At 38.2% G+C, this 13654-nt stretch overlaps 1 protein-coding gene across 1 annotated transcript in view; it reads left to right on the top strand.

Moving 5' to 3' along the window:
- Window positions 1-1909: 1909 nt before the first annotated feature.
- The window catches only part of LOC109621718 (acid sphingomyelinase-like phosphodiesterase 3b), a 340436-nt gene continuing 328691 nt past the window's right edge, over window positions 1910-13654 (top strand). The window contains exon 1 of the mRNA XM_029870311.2: window positions 1910-3236. The gene's annotated coding sequence lies outside the window, so the exon portion shown is untranslated. The remainder of the gene's footprint in view (window positions 3237-13654) is intronic.

Genomic DNA, 13654 nt, shown 5'->3' with positions numbered 1-13654 from the left:
AATGTATGTGTCGTAATCGGTTTATTACACACGAATAAACTAGTATTATACCAATCTTAATCAAAGTTTGCTGAAATCTTGCAAAAAGCTGGAATTAGACAAATGTCATCGTGTCAGACGACGATGATTTGATCCACTTTTTTGTTTATTGATCTTCGTTCTGCCGCTCGTGTTGTGTGTAAGAGGTAACGGTCGCGCTCGAATGAAACAAAGCAAAGTGACACCCGACCGCGGCAACGAAACGAAGGTACCCAAGTAACCACAAGCATTATATCATAACATTATTTCAATCGTATTATAGTTTAGCTAATGCAACATAACTTTTATTTTACATCTGTCAAGTAATGAAGCGTTTAATCTACATTATGAAAGCATTGAAGCATTACGAGATTTTGACAGTTCTGTATAGTTCTATAGAGCCGTTGTTAAATGCTTCATTGCATTACCATGTTAAAAGCTTTATAGCAATCAATAATGCAAGCATTTATTACTTTATATATGCCTTTACTAAAGCTTCCATCGTTGTAAACAGAAAAACTATTCAAAACAAAAGAAAAACAAACCAAAATTTTCATGGATTGCTGCGGAGCACTTAGATTATCATGCTCAGCTGTTGCTGTGTGAAAATTTATATTATGTATGGTTTTTTGGGTTTTTGGTTGGGACATGAAAACAATCAGATGCTGAGGGAACAAAAATTATAAGGTGTATCGGTTTCCTTATTTAACATAACGCCCCGATTTCATAAAAGGAAGAATTAAAGCGCTGTTTGTATTGTTTCTTATTTATTGTATTTTAGCTAGAAGTGAGCACGTATGAAAACAAAAAAAAAAACAGAATCAACACAGACGAATTTATATTCGAGAGTAACATAACTGATGGCATTCAGATCCCGGCACATTTTTTAGAGTTGCTGAAAACACAACTCAATAAGGCACGAGCTAAGAATACGTTGCTTTATGTTGCACATTTTTCCAGGTGCAAAATACATGGTATCGTAGCACACAGCGTTAGCGCGTCCGGGTTTCATCGTGGTCAGTTTCAGCAGTCTAGGTTCAATTCCCGAAATACAATAAAAAACATCAAAGTGAGAGTATCAGAAGATAAAAATAGATAGAAAAATGAAAAACATACTTTTTTCTTTTTTGACATGATGCATTAAGTATGCATTCCATACGATTTGATTGCATTAGCTATAAGGTACAAGCATTTTATATGCTTTAGCAATCACCACAGTAATGCTTGCTTTAAATCCACAATAGTAGCGCCACTTTCGACTTTAAACCTACTTTAATGGTGCCTATATGACAAAACAACTTTATATCGCATGTCATATAATACACTATAAAGCAAAAATAATGCTCTATATAAAGCGTCATGGTTACTTGGGTAGTGATAAGTGTCGAATGTTTACAAGCCTGCCCAGGATCTCTTTAAAAAAATGCTTGACTTTCATGGACATTGAAAGTCATCTTACTTTTTTGTATTTTTATATAATCTTTTTTGCATTCGTGAATTTGAACGTAGGTATGTGATAGTTCATCGCACATGCCTTACCTGCAACACGATACACAAATGCTAAAACGTTCATTGGCAGAGAAAGTGCTCATAGAACACTGAGCTTTATTTGTGAAGAATTAGTTTAACTTAAAATTCACAAATAAAAAGAAATTAAAAAAAAAAATAGCTTTATTCCAGTTTAGACGTTACCTCTAATAGAATAAAAAAAACACATCGCCAAAATCGTTTAAAAAATTCACGTTAAAAGTCGTGATAAAAATAGGATCCTGTGTAGCTGAATATAAAGGTTCAATAATACCAAGAATATAGAAAATATCTTCAATACTTCAATCATTTCCAATTTCATCCAAACCAACTCAGCTCAGGTACCTCCCCAGCACATATATCCAATTTCCATATAATCGAATTCTCACCAGCTCGGATTCGTAAAGCACAACAGCGAAAATAGTGAAAGCCGACCGTTCTTCAACCGCTCCACCAACCACTTGTCAATCCCACCCTACCTCACTCCGTTCGACGCTCCGTGGCTTAAACTAGGTTATGGTTACAAGCACATCCCAAAAGCTCCCTCTCATATGTTTTGGCTGCATCTTACTTCGCTTGGTGCTCGAATTCCTCCCCGGTTGTCGGCTCAGTCCTCTAACACCGTTCTGGAAAACTTTGACAACCGTTCGGGTCCTTCCAGTGGACATGCGCCCTGGCCCCCACACGAGTCCCTCGGTTGATGCTCAACCGGTTTTATGTTACACGTTCTCCGCGGAAAAGTGCTGGTCCTTGTTAGTGAGCGAGCACGAGAGAGAAAATCTTTCGGTGCAGCTCGCCGTGGGGAATTTCTTGGCCTGTCCGCGATGGTGTTTGCTGGAGGTTCTTTCGCCAGCTCGCCTATCGAATTGATCAGTTTAATGTGATACCGTCGGCCCGTTCGGATGTGTTTTTCGCGGTGTCCTGTCCCTCTAGTGGAACGGTTTGAGCCAACCTTTCGGAGTGCTTTCTGTGTTTTTCCAGCAGTGTGATACAGAGTTTTTCACATTCTGGGCATCAAAGGAACTTCCACCCTCTTTCGGGGGGCATTAACGATGCCATGAGTCGCGTGTTTCGTCTGAAAGCGCCCCAAGTGGAACGGTTCCCTCGATGCCTAATGAGGCGTAACGCCCTTTGAGAGGGTTCTTAAAGTGTGATTCCCAGACTGATATGCGGATCGAGAGCGGAATGATGAAGGATTAGCATTTCCTAGAGGGAAAAAATCGTGTGAAGAACGTAAGGGGGCGAGAGTACGAGTGTGGGGCTCGGAAAGGATATTTCCCACGAAATACACTGCTGATTAGTAAAGATTGGCCTGTCAGGTGATGTGAAGAGTGCATATAAGAAGCAAAATTGATGAGTTCTTGGATGGGAGATTGTTGAAAAAAACGTGAATAAGCAGGTGACGCAGTGTACATCTACCGAAGTCGTGACGTGTTTGTGTGTTACTTTAACTAAAGCTGGAATTTCAAGTGAAAACGGTCAAGTGGGATCAGAAGATTGAGAGCGAGGAAGATAAACTGGAGCACGGATATTCAAGTGCTGGGAAAAACTTTCAAGTTTCAACCCCAGCAAAAACCATTCGCGGCGAGGGGTGGAATGCTGGTACTGACCTATCTGCTGGTATTGTGAATTACCCCTAGAATAATATAGCGGAACGAGTGACATCTCTAGGCCTCTGGAGCGCAAACAAGGTACATATTTACTTTTTCTTGTCATTTCACACGACACACTCCATAGACGTAAAAAGTGAGGGAACTAGGTGTTCTTTTTCTTTAAGGTTGATGACTAACAACTCAATTTCATTTTTGATTGAAGTATCTGTCAAACTAAATCCCAATTCAAACTTCCATTATTATGGATTGTTATGAATACACATAAAAATAAGCCCCGCGTTTATCAGAACCACTATTAATGTTTACATTGACTACATCACTGATGGTAAACAGAATGGATTATTAGTAAAAATTCACGAATATAAAAACTGAACAAAATGTTGTCAAGGGCCCATATAGCCACAGCTGTAAATGCTTGGGTGTTCACCATGACCATGCTAAGGGTGGCAGGTACGATTCTCGGTTGGTCCAGGAACGTTCAATACACGGTATACAAATGCAAAATGGTCATTGGCAGAGGAAGCTCTCGGTTAATAACTCTGGAAGTGCTCATAGAACATTAAGCTGAGAAGTATGCTTTATCCCAATGAGGATGTTACGCCAATAAGAAGAAGAGAAAATGTCGCTAAGCAATTGAACAAATAATTTCAGGCAATTTTTCATATAGTCACAGCCTTAGATGAATAAGTATAGTCATGATAAGACACATTTTTCTTTCAAATTCATCCTGAAGAAACATGAGTTAAATAAAACATACTTTGCACGAGAGCATCGAAAATAAGCAATCATTGTGTTTTGGATTGTGATTTAGCTTACTATCACCAATACCACTATTTAAATTGTTGAAATAATTGAAACTTTGGTATGAAGAACTGACATTTGAAGAAACAGCGTTCAACACTTAGGTGTTGTGTTTTCTTCAGGGGTAAATAACTCGTTTTTGTAAACAAACATGTTCCACTCGTTGTAGGGTCTATCTCGATCCACCCACGCATGTCGACACTCTTAACAGAATGCGTGAAGATATTCTAAGATCTTTCTGATAACGGTATAGATATGCGTGAGTTGATCGAGATAGACCCTACAGCGACAGAAACATGTTTGTTTACCAAAATAAGTTAGACCCTTTTCACTTGTTGTTTGAAAATCTTGGATATATTACTGTAACAGTTAGATCGTGTCACCAAGAACGTTCAATCCTGCTGAATGTTAAACATTTAATGCAGGTGTGTGTAGAAATAAGACATAATTCAAAAGGTATTGCGAGCATTTGAATATGTCCACCATAAAACTATGCGACATATTTTATACTTTAGAATTATAACTGTCTTATAACAAATTCTGTTGTCAATAGGAAGCAATCAGTGAAGTACTAGATTGAAAGTAGTGAGCTGGATTTTTGTATGGTGAGATGATCAGTTCTCCATTTCTGCAATGAAATGGTGCAAACAGCGTGGGTTATATGATTTCTTGACTAATTTGATGCTATTTGAGCAAAAGTTTGGGTAACTGTGTTGTTGTATTATTTATTTCTTGCAACTTCAACAACACGGTTATCAAAACTTTTGCTCAAACAGCATCAAATTAGTCAAGAAATCATATAACCCACGCTGTTTGCACCATTTCATTGCAGAAATGGAGAACTGATCATCTCACCATACAAAAATCCAGCTCACTACTTTCAATCTAGTACTTCACTGATTGCGTCCTATTCCAAAACACAATTTGTTACAAATCTCTTGGCTCAAGTGACCAAAATAAGAAAAAATATTTCCGCAACAACGCAACAAGTCTAACAAGTTTTGAAATATTTATGTTAACAAACTTGTAACGAACTAGCTGCCCCAAAAAACTTTGATTTTCATCCCATTTGTTGTAGTGGTTTGATAAATTTGCATTGTCATTGCAGCACCGCACTCTTAATATTTTTTTCCTTCTTTTTGGTTAATTTTCATTCTCTACAGCCGCCATGAGCACAAATTGAACCGTGCAAGTATCATCTTGATGGGTTGATCCGTTCGTAAGTTTCACTGCTTCGGTTAATGCGTCCTATTCCTGGAGAAATGTAATCCCAGAAGAAGCTTTTGGAGAATTTCCAAAACGAATATCTGGAGGACTTTATACAAAACTGCTGGAGGAATTTCATTAAAAAAAATGTTGGGGAATGGAAGAGGAACACCGGCAGGCTTTTCCTAAGTAATCCCGGAATGAGTGCCTTAAAGAATATCAAAATAAGTTCAAGAAGGAGTTGCCCAAGCAGATTTTCCTGGATGAAATTAAGAAAGATTTCCTGAAATTTCTAAAGGAATGCCCGGAAAAAAATCTGGAGGAAATAAGGAAAAACATCCAGAGTGAAGGGATCCACCACGTAGCTTCTGGTGATTATTCATTCATTTTCATTTATTTAGTTCACATCAAATTCATGATAATACTGAATCAACAATTTGCCGCCATAATACTCGATTTGCAGCTGCAGCTCTCCATCCTCGGTCACGCCCAACACTCACCAGATCACGCTCCACCTGGTCCGCCCATCGTGCTCTCTGCGCTCCACGCCTGGTGATTATTATTATTATTATTATTATTTGCAACCCGAGATGAATTAGCCCAGGGCTAAATCTCGTTAATACAGATAATACAGACAGATAAAAAAATGTTTTTTCACGGGTCTGGTTTTTGCTATAACTCAGTCAATTTTTAACCGATTTACATGAAATTTTGTTCACTGATAGTACTAATTGTGCCTACAAAATTTAATGAGAATCGATGAAAAATTGACTGAGTTATAGCAAAAACCAGACCCGTGCAAAAAAAAAAAGAATCGGGTGTAATCTCCGAAGAAAACACCGAAGCGTTCTCAAAAGAACGTATGGGAGAAATTCATCAAGGAATTCCTAGAGGAATCTTGATAAGAGTTAATGAAAAAAGCCAGCGAAAAATACCTGGCGGTATCCAGGAGAGATCTCCTGGATCAATCACAGAAAGAACTCAGACAGAGACATCCTAGACATCCTAGAGGAATACAGGAAGGAATTCCTGGAGGAATCTCGGAATTTTCAAAAGGAGGCATATTAGAAAAAAAAAACTTTTTGAAAAATCCAATAAGACTTCTGAAGAAATCCTAAAAGAACGAAGTGAATTCCAGAAAAAACTTCCGGAAGAATATTAGTAGAATCATGGTTGAAATGTCTGGAAGTAGGAATCTTTGAAGCAACTCTTGCAAACATCCCAGAAGCAACTCCTGATCAATCTTGGAAAATCTTGAAGGAATCCCAGAAAGTAGCTTCTGGAGGAATCCAAGAAACTCCTTGGGGAATCTCAGAAAAAATCTTTGAAAAATCATTATAGAAACTTTGAAGAATTACCAGAAGAAACTGCTGGAGGAATTCTAAAAAAAGAAACTACTTGACGAAATCAAGAAGAAACTTTTAGAGGATTCCCAAAATTAGTTCCTGGAGGAAAAGAAATTGCAACCTCTTGAGAAATCTTAGAAAGGACTCTTAGATCAATATCCTGGAGGAATTCTATAAAGAGTTCATGAATAAATCTTAAAAATCAGAAGGAATCTATTGAGGAATTCAGAAGGGGCTTCTGAAGGAATGCCTGAAGAAATTCATAGTATGGTCATTCAAATTTTCAAATTTGCAAAAAAAAAACAGCTCAAAAACGGAAGTAAAAACATTTCCAATTTTGTGATATTTAATGTAAAAATAGTCAAACTAATGTTCACAAAATGAAATGTAATGCCACATGGTCATACTGAGCCAAAATCTTTTGTTTTTACATCGATTATACATTTTACAATTTATTACTGCCTTTAAACTATGTTAGTTTGGGAAGCCGAAGTACTCGAGCTTGTTTCGAGGATAAGGATTGAAAAAAAAGAATAAAATAAAATAGGGATGGATGGATTTATTGGTTGAAAACTAAATTATTTGCTAACTTATACTTAGAGCATTGATGGGACAAATTGTCCATATCTGTAACGGAACCAAAAAGAAAGGACTTTATCGGTAGACAACGACAAGAAGAGGACAAATGGAAGGAGGGCGACGACAGACAGGGGCGAACAACAAAACCAAAAGGCGGACAACGAAAATAAGGAACGTACTACATCAAATTCTGACATCAACACGTTCCAAAAACTGGTAAATTAGATTACGTATTCCAAATCAAGTCCTGCCAACACTTCTCTAACGGTTTCTGTTGTTTTCCTCGGACCCGGAGATTTTCATGCAGCTCAGATCTGACCTCACGACACTCATAGCATCCTCACACGACTTGTTCGATAACCTGGTAAGCTACGCCACAGATACAGAGATTGCTTTCTGAGAGCCCAATACGAAAGGTATGTGCGTTCAACAAATAGTGGTTGGACATCAGCCGACACATCACACGAATGAAATTGCGGCCTAAATCCAACCCTTTGAACCATGGCTTCTTCGACACCTGTGGAATGATGGAGTGCAACCATCTACCCATCTCTCCATCTCTCCATTTGTGTTGCCAGCTGATCAAGGTCTCCTGACGGGCCAATGCAAAAAATTCGTCGCATGCGATTTGACGCTCGTAAATATCGCCTTCGCTAGCACCCACCTTAGCCAGAGAGTCCGCTTTCTCATTTCCCGGAATTTAGCAATGTGAAGGGACCCAAGCTATGGTGGTGGTGTATGAGCGTTTGAACAAAGCACTCAAGACTTGGCGTATTCCTTTTAGGAAGTACGCTGAGTGCTTCATCGGTTTCATTGACCGACCAGCCTCCAGAGAGCTTAGACTGTCGGTAAAAATAAAGTAGTGCTCAGGTGGAAGAGTGCGAATGTACTCTAAGGTGTAGTATATAGCCGCTAGCTCAGCTACGTATACAGAGCAGGGCTTTTGAAGCATGTACAGGGGATACTCAAAATAACTGGGACAGGTAAAATTTTCACTTTTCAAAAAGTGTTCAACTCGCTGTAACTTTTTGAAAAGGACATCAAAAATTCTCATTTTTTTACTGTAAGTTCATCAACTAGTTGTGTATCAGTAGTCCAATTTTGGAAAAGATCGGACCAATGTCCACGAAGTTATTATTATTATTAGCTTTATTAGGGAGATTTTCAGCCCGAGGCTGGTTCATCTCCACCACGGAGTTATAAAGATTCTAGAAAAAGGTAAAACTATCCGATAGCCAGCTTTGAGCTGTTATATCTCCGGACTCAATGAACCGAATGCAATGAAATTTTGACCATTAATGACTTGTATAATGAGCTATCAAAAACCTTTGACTTAACTTAAAATTCTTAACACGGAAGAAAATTATAACGATTAGATTATTTTTCTAATAAAACACCAAATTATCCAAAACTTCAACATCGTTTCAAAATTCAAGATGCAAATTATAGTTCAATTAATTTCCCTCTAAATGACTTATATATGAATGTGATTTGAAGGAAAGGTACAACATAGCCGCTAATAAATTGAGAAAGTAATGGGATGCATATTAGAAATTGATGAATTTACTAAAAAATCGTGAAATAAATGAAATCCTAATAACTTTTTCTCTTGTTAAAAATTTCAAGTTAAGTTAAATGTTTTTAAGAGTTCATCATATAAGTCATGAATGGTCAAAATTTCATTGCAATCAGTTCATTGAATCCGAAGATATAACAGCTCAAAGTTGGCTATCGAGTAATTTTACCCTTTTCAAGAATATTTATATATTCGTGAAGAATAGCCCGATCTTTTCCAAATTTGGACCACTGATACACAACTAGTTGATGAACTTACAGTAAAAATTTGAGAATTTTTGATGTCCTTTTCAAAAAAGTTACAGCGAGTTGAACATTTTTCGAAAAGTGAAAATTTTACCTGTCCCAGTTATTTTGAGTATCCCCTGTAGGTGGCGCTATGAAATTCGTTGTAGATACCGAAACCAGTCGAACCATCGGTTTTCGAACCATCTGTGAAGAACTGTCTGTCCCCACTAACATGTCCGAACTAACTTGCAAAAATTTGTGGACTACAAACGGAAGGAAAATATTTTGGTATTCCGGTGATCTCATCCTTCATGGATATAAAGCATTGTCCAGTTAGAATCCGGACGCAAAGGATAATTTATTGTGACGCTCTCAATGATCATAATCATATTTTTTTTACAGCAGTCTGATCATAAACAAGTCCTCTATTGATGGTGAAAATTTCATCGATTTTCTTGCTACGAGTGAAAAGTTATTTCAGATTGAAGACAAGTGAAGGAAAAAAATCTTGCACAAACACGCTGAAAATTAAGCGTGGTCAGGTACGACAGTCGCTAAAAATGTTAATGTCTCCATAACCATTATGTGTGATGTGCACAGATATTGTTAACCATGCCATGAGGAAGTGCCCAAGGAAGATTGAAGTTTATGTTCATGGATAAATCTGCTTGGAATTCCAAGATTTGCCAGGAAGTTCGAGCTCTGGACATCGTTTTCTCACATCACGATTTTGACACCAAATGTGTACAAAGATGATAACCTCAAGAATCGCGTGCTGCTTTTCAAAAATGCACACAAGGGATCTGTAGAGGTTTGAGCTAATTTGGTGAGCTATCACGACAGCCTGAGATGTGTAGTGGTGTCATCACTGTTGGATAGTGTTTATTAACGAAAAAACACTCAAATTACGCTTCTTTGGAATTCACTGAATAGCCCTTAATTTCGCAAGAAAGGAAATAATTGGTAAAGTTTCTTTGGAATCCTAATCAGATTGGTAGAGGGTCTCAGGACACTACAGAGATGACCTGATTGTTAAACAAATCCGCCGAAGGGGTTGATGTTAAAATTTACTACCATTGTGCAGATTTTTAAGGAAGTAAACACGGAAAAAATGAGAAAATGTATTAAAAATTAAATTAAATAATTTAAATGATATTTTTCCATGAAACTACAGTAAATTATCTTTGTTTTGAGGGCTTCACCTTTTCTGTTTGTTATTCCACCTCTGAGATATAAGTGATTATCTGCGTCCGGATTCTAACTGGGCAATGCTTTATCAAAATCCACAGAGCAACTGTCGAAGTTTGAGAAGTTGTCACGATTGGTGTTAACCGGAGATGGGCTTACCTCCAGCGTCATGTACCAGTAGTACACAGTCATAAAACACGTTTGAGGGTTGTGTTCGTGCAGCTTTCCGAAATTTTCTATGATCAATGGATTCACAATCTCGCGTCGGATGAGGGGTGGAATGATATCGCCGCAAAGCGGTCTGTCAGAGGTTGTACACCAGCGAGTACCTCTAAACTCATAGTGTGAGTTGAGTTCATGCAACCTAACGCGATCCGAAGACAACGGTACTGAATCCGTTGAAGCTTCAGCAAGTGTGTTTCCGCCGCGAATTGAAAACAAAAAACTACCGTATTCTAAAACCGACAGAATGGTTGTTTAGTACAGCCTGATCAGATCTTCCGGGTGTGCTCCCCACCATGTTCTGGTAATAGTTTACATAAAGTTGATTCGTTTCTGGCATTTATGTATCAGATACACAATGTGCTTCCCCCAGATGCATTTGGAGTCGAACCAGTCGCCGAGGTATTGAGAAGACATGCTATGAGTGATTGCCTTACACATCAGATTGAGCGGAAACTTTGCCGGTTTGTGTTTTTTAGAAAAGACAACCATCTCAGTTTTCTCCGGAGAGAATTCGATACCCAGCTTGAGAGCCCAAGTAGACAAATTGTTCAAAGTATCCTGTAGTGGTCCTTGCAGATCGACTGCAGCTAATTCGTGAAACTGTCAAGTCGCCATGAGCAAAACTCATCTGCTTCTCAAACAGCAAATTATACAAAAAAGTTGTTCAAAATTGGTGAAAGGCCACTTCCGTGTAGTTTGTTAGAAAGAAAATCGACACAAGCTGAATCAAAAGCTCCCTTAATATCCAAAAACACTGAGCCCATTTGCTGCTTTTGAGCAAAGGCAAGCTGAATTTCTGAAGCAAACAACGCAGAACAGTTGTTCGTTCCTTTGCCAAAAAATATAGTTGTTTTGGTCCAACATTGTGAAAATCATAAAAACAATGATATTTTGATAACTTTTGCATAATTAAATTTACAAAAAATGTCTCGATTTTTTTTTTAAACCATTTTTATTTGTGAGTAAAAATTACAAATCGATCTATTGGTTTTAATGTTATGACAGTTTAAAATTAAAAAAAATGAGAAATTTCGTTTTTTGGGCAACTTTTTTTTTTTCAAAATGGCCACCCAAATGGCGAAACATAAAAATACGGGTCCAAGATCATTTCTTCCGAATTTCAGCAATATTGGAGCACTTTTATTCGCGAGTCTATTATTTTTTTAATAGTTTCTACGCTGGCAATCGTATCAAACCTGTCATACTCATCATGATCGTGATGAATATCCTCGCGTTCACCGCTTCTGCTACATGAGATCTTTTATCAAATTTAATTTACGTGAAATTGCTACTGCAGCCCCACCCATTAGCATTCTTTCACATACACCACCGTCCATTCTCTCAGTTCGCTACAGTTCGCTCACTTTTTTGTGGCTAAAAATTCTGTGTGTTGTCAAGTTTTGACTCTTATTTATTCTTGCCTTTGGAACAGTTAGCCGGGCCAGTCAACAGCACCAGACCGAAGCCAGGCTAGCGCCAATGCCAGTGCATAGTGGCTGTAGCCCAGCCGCCGTCGGGCGAAGGCTCCCTGCTCGGACTTATTGCGAAAATTTTTCCCCAGCAACCCGCAAAAGTTTGTCCTTTCCGGTCCTGACGGTGTGACCTGCGTCTCGTCCTGTCGGTTCAGTTGAAAGACTGGTGCTGGTGTAGGTCATTGCCCGAGTAAAAATGAGAAGTCTAGTAAAATGTAATGACAAAAAATAGAATATTTGTTAATCAGAGAAAATAATTGTCGAACAAAAGAGGCACAAAACGAGCAACAAAGAAGACGTGGCCCAACTGGAAATAGATAATGAAATGATCCTAAAAAATTTTGTTCGTGACAAAACGGAAGCTGAATTTGTTGCGTACTTTTCAACTCGTGAATAACTGATTGTTATTGACCCAAGACGGGATGAATGACCCTTAAAAGGTTAAAATCCCTGGTAATAAACAAACAACAACAACATTAACCTAAAATCGAAACTGTTTGACGGTAGATCTTCATTAGCGTTGCAGGGTTCACCAACTCGAAGTTATCTCTCGAATATCACATTGCAAGGCTTTGAAATCTCTAAAATCGTGATATACGATCTTTATCCTGATCTGGTCAATGCGATATTGTCATTATTGTTGCGCGATGGTTGAAATTGCAAACACGAAGCAAATTCCAAATTACAACATAGATTCGAATCTCTCATTTTCTCGGAAAATTTTCCACGATGTCAACTTTTACTCGGGCAGTTTTGTCAAATTCACGTAACACCCTGCTCCAAAACTGGAACTTTTAAAGCATAAGCATAAGTAAAGCACCGAAGTGTGGCATAGGGATAGAGCTTCTCTCCGGAAAGTTTGGCGTCGTCATCGGGTTGATGCTGATCCGTTGTGACAGGAAAACTCGGTCTGTTATGACGACGACGAAGACGACGATGAAGATGATGTTGATGGCAGCTGATGGTACTTTCCGGGGTCAGCTTAGCAGCAGTAGTGAGTGTGACACTTTATGGTTCCAATAAACTTGAATATGAAAGGGTGAACGGTGGTTTTGGGGATGGAACACAGGGGAACTTGTTTGTAAGTTGTCTCCACCAGCTCACTGGAGTTTGTTGCATGGCTATGGTGAAACTTTGTCGTGATTGGTTTCGATGTTTAATCAATAGCTTTGTCTTGATTAGTTACATCCGCTGGCGATAACGTAGAGCATGTCACATTGAAGACAGTTTGGTCCAACTACTTGTTGTAATTCATAATCCATCTAAAACTGTGAAACTACTTGCAAGTGTTGGCCACCACTTGAGTATATCATTCTATTTGGACTTCTGTTTCAAAACAATGCATAACGTGGCCTTTTCACTCAATGAACTTAACAAACGTGCATGTGAAATATAGTGTCATCTAAATAGATATAGCTCCAACAGACAGCATTAAGTGAAACTATAAAAACGAAAAAAAACACCATACCACTAGAACAATGGATCTCTGACCATCTGACCATGATGAATTGTTTTTTGTACACGCCCTAGGGCTGATATTTTCCCTTATGGATGGTGCAAATTGATAGCCAAGTTCGTACGAACACATCGTGAACGTTGGCCGTAGCTCGTCCGTGTCTAACGGGGAGAACTAACTTAGTCAGTGTCTGTTAGTATTTAGTTTTAGTAAAATCCCGAACAAAAGGAAGTAATCAATCTTAATTTATAGATACCCTAAATAACTTTTGGTGAAAAAAATTTTTAAATATTAAAAATATACAAGTAGAGCATACGTTATATAACTAGTGCTGAAATAGTAGTTTACGGAACAAAGTGCAGAATGAAGATTTTTACAGCACGAGTCGTACTTTTATCCAACGAGGCTTGCCGAGGCCCA

The sequence above is a fragment of the Aedes albopictus genome, chromosome 2, assembly GCF_035046485.1.
Source record: "Aedes albopictus strain Foshan chromosome 2, AalbF5, whole genome shotgun sequence".
NCBI classification, from domain to species: domain Eukaryota; kingdom Metazoa; phylum Arthropoda; class Insecta; order Diptera; family Culicidae; genus Aedes; species Aedes albopictus.
The sequence above is the reverse complement of the archived record's forward strand: the minus strand, read 5'-3'. Positions and strand labels throughout refer to the sequence as shown.